This window comes from Babylonia areolata, chromosome 8 (assembly GCF_041734735.1).
Source record: "Babylonia areolata isolate BAREFJ2019XMU chromosome 8, ASM4173473v1, whole genome shotgun sequence".
Classification (NCBI taxonomy): Eukaryota; Metazoa; Mollusca; class Gastropoda; order Neogastropoda; family Buccinidae; genus Babylonia; species Babylonia areolata.
Window position 1 is genome coordinate 22782891 of NC_134883.1, and position 4213 is coordinate 22787103.

Here is a 4213-nt window from a genome sequence, read left to right on the forward strand (position 1 = left end):
TCCACCCCACTTCCACTCTTCCACCGCACTCCACTCTCATCCACCCCACTTACCCTCTTCCACCACACTCCACTCTCACCCACCCCACTTCCCCTCTTCCACCACACAGCACTCTCACCCACCCCACTTCCCCTCTTCCACCACACAGCACTCTCACCCACCCCACTTCCTTCTCTTCCACCACACTCTGCTCTCACCCACCCCACTTCCCCCTCTGCCACCACACAGCACTCTCACCCACCCCACTTCCCCCTCTTCCACCACACAGCACTCATCCACCCCATTTCCCCTCTTCGACCACACTCCACTCTTATCCACCCCATTTCCCCTCTTCCACCACACTCCACACTCATCCACCCATTTCTCCTCTTCCACCACACAGCATTCTCATCCACCCCACTTCCCCTCTTCCACCACACTCCACACTCATCCACCCCATTCCACACTCATCCACCCCACTTCCCCTCCTCCACCACTCTCACCCACCCCACTTACGCATCTTCACTACACTCCGCTCTCATCCACCCCACTTCCGCCTCTTCCACCGCACTCCACTCTCACCCACCCCACTTCCCCCTCTTCCACCACACAGCACTCTCACCGACCCCACTTCCCCCTCTTCCACCACACAGCACTCTCACCCACCCCACTTTCCCCTATTCCACCACACAGCTCTCTCACCCACCCCACTTCCCCCTCTTCCACCACACAGCACTCTCATCCACCCCACTTCCCCTTTTCCACCACACACCACTCTCACCCACCCCATTTCTCCTCTTCCACCACACAGCACTCATCCACCTCATTTCCCCTCTTCCACCACAATCCACTCTCATCCACCCCACTTCCTCCCTTCCACCACACAGCACTCTCATCCACCCCACTTCCCCTTTTCCACCACACACCACTCTCACCCACCCCATTTCTCCTCTTCCACCACACAGCACTCATCCACCTCATTTCCCTTCTTCCACCACAATCCACTCTCACCCACCCCACTTCCCCCTCTTCCACCACACTCCACTCTCATCCACCCCACTTCCTCTCTTCCACCACACAGCACTCTCACCCACCCCATTTCTCCTCTTCCACCACACAGCACTCATCCACCTCATTTCCCCTCTTCCACCACACTCCACACTCATCCACCCCACTTCCCCCTCTTCCACCACACTCCACTCTCACCCACCCCATTTCCCCTCTTCCACCACACTCCACTCTCATCCACCCCATCCCCTCTTCCACCATACTCCACTGTCACGCACCCCTCTTCCCTCTCTTCCACCACACAGCACTCTCATCCGCCCCATTTCCCTCTCTTCCACAACACACCACTCTCATCCACCCCACTTCCACTCTTCCACCACACTCCACTCTCATCCACCCCACTTCCCCTCTTCCACCACACAGCACTCTCACCCACCCCACTTCCTTCTCTTCCACCACACTCTGCTCTCACCCACCCCACTTCCCCCTCTTCCACCACACAGCACTCTCACCCACCCAACTTCCCCCTCTTCCACCACACTCCACTCTCACCCACCCCACTTCCCCCTCTTCCACCACACAGCACTCTCACCCACCCCACTTCCCCCTCTTCCACCAAACAGCACAGTCATCCACCCCACTTCCCCCTCTTCCACCACACAGCAGTCTCACCCACCCCACTTCCCCCTCTTCCACCACACAGCTCTCTCACCCACCCCACTACCCCCTCTTCCACCACACAGCACTCTCACCCACCCCACTTCCCCTTTTCCACCACAATCCACTCTCACCCACCCCATTTCCCCTCTTCCACCACACTCCAGTCTCATCCACCCCACTTCCTCTCTTCCACCACACAACACTCTCACCCACCCCATTTCTCCTCTTCCACCACACAGCACTCATCCACCCCATTTCCCCTCTTCCACCACACTCCACACTCATCCACCCCACTTCCCCTCTTCCACCACACTCCACACTCATCCACCCCATTTCCCCTCTTCCACCACACTCCACACTCATCCACCCATTTTCCCTCTTCCACCACACAGCACTCTTACCCACCCCACCTCCCCCTCTTCCACCACACAGCACTCATCCACCCCATTTCCCCTCTTCGACCACACTCCACTCTTATCCACCCCATTTCCCCTCTTCCACCACACTCCACACTCATCCACCCATTTCTCCTCTTCCACCACACAGCACTCTCATCCACCCCACTTCCCCTCTTCCACCACACTCCACACTCATCCACCCCATTCCACACTCATCCACCCCACTTCTCCTCCTCCACCACACTCACCCACCCCACTTACGCATCTTCACTACACTCCGCTCTCATCCACCCCACTTCCGCCTCTTCCACCACACTCCACTCTCACCCACCCCACTTCCCCCTCTTCCACCACACAGCACTCTCACCCACCCCACTTCCCCCTCTTCCACCACACAGCACTCTCACCCACCCCACTTTCCCCTCTTCCACCACACAGCTCTCTCACCCACCCCACTTCCCCCTCTTCCACCACACAGCACTCTCACCCGCCCCACTTCCCCTTTTCCACCACAATCCACTCTCACCCACCCCATTTCCCCTCTTCCACCACACTCCACTCTCATCCACCCCACTTCCTCTCTTCCACCACACAACACTCTCACCCACCCCATTTCTCCTCTTCCACCACACAGCACTCATCCACCCCATTTCCCCTCTTCCACCACACTCCACACTCATCCACGCCACTTCCCCTCTTCCACCACACTCCACACTCGTCCACCCCATTTCCCCTCTTCCACCACACTCCACACTCATCCACCCATTTTCCCTCTTCCACCACACAGCACTCTCACCCACCCCACTTCCCCCTCTTCCACCACACAGCACTCATCCACCCCATTTCCCCTCTTCCACCACACTCCACACTCATCCACCCATTTCTCCTCTTCCACCACACAGCACTCTCATCCACCCCACTTCCCCTCTTCCACCACACTCCACACTCATCTACCCCATTCCACACTCATCCACCCCACTTCCCCTCCTCCACCACTCTCACCCACCCCACTTACGCATCTTCACTACACTCCGCTCTCATCCACCCCACTTCCGCCTCTTCCACCACACTCCACTCTCACCCACCCCACTTCCCCCTCTTCCACCACACAGAACTCTCACCCACCCCACTTCCCCCTCTTCCACCAAACAGCACAGTCATCCACCCCACTTCCCCCTCTTCCACCACACAGCACTCTCACCCACCCCACTTCCCCCTCTTCCACCACACAGCTCTCTCACCCACCCCACTTCCCCCTCTTCCACCACACAGCACTCTCACCCACCCCACTTCCCCTTTTCCACCACAATCCACTCTCACCCACCCCATTTCCCCTCTTCCACCACACTCCATTCTCATCCACCCCACATCCTCTCTTCCACCACACAACACTCTCACCCACCCCATTTCTCCTCTTCCACCACACAGCACTCATCCACCCCATTTCCCCTCTTCCACCACACTCCACACTCATCCACCCCACTTCCCCTCTTCCACCACACTCCACACTCATCCACCCCATTTCCCCTCTTCCACCACACTCCACACTCATCCACCCATTTTCCCTCTTCCACCACACAGCACTCTCACCCACCCCACTTCCCCCTCTTCCACCACACAGCACTCATCCACCCCATTTCCCCTCTTCGACCACACTCTACTCTTATCCACCCCACTTCCCCTCTTCCACCACACTTCACTCTGATCCACCCCACTTCCCCCTCTTCCACCACACTCCACTCTCATCCACCCCACGTTCCCCTCTTCCACCACACTCCACTCTCACCCACCCGACTTCCCCCTCTTCCACCACACTCCACTCTGATCCACTCCACTGCCCCATCCCACCCACCCCTCTCCTCCACCCCACTCCCCCTCCTCCACCACACAAGCCAACAACTCTCATCCACCCCTCTACTTACTCCTCCAATTTACTCCCCTTCCTCCACCCATCTCCTCCCTCCTCTACCTCACTCCACCTCCACCACCCCACTCTCCTCCCATTTTACTACTTCACCCCACACTATCCCCCTCAGCCCCCCCCCCCCCCCCGCCCCCCACCTCCAACCCACTCCTCAACACACACAACCCTCCTCCACTCACCCCCTCCCTCCTCCACCCCACTCCTCTCCACCACCGAACTCCACCCTCCTCTATCTCACTCCTCC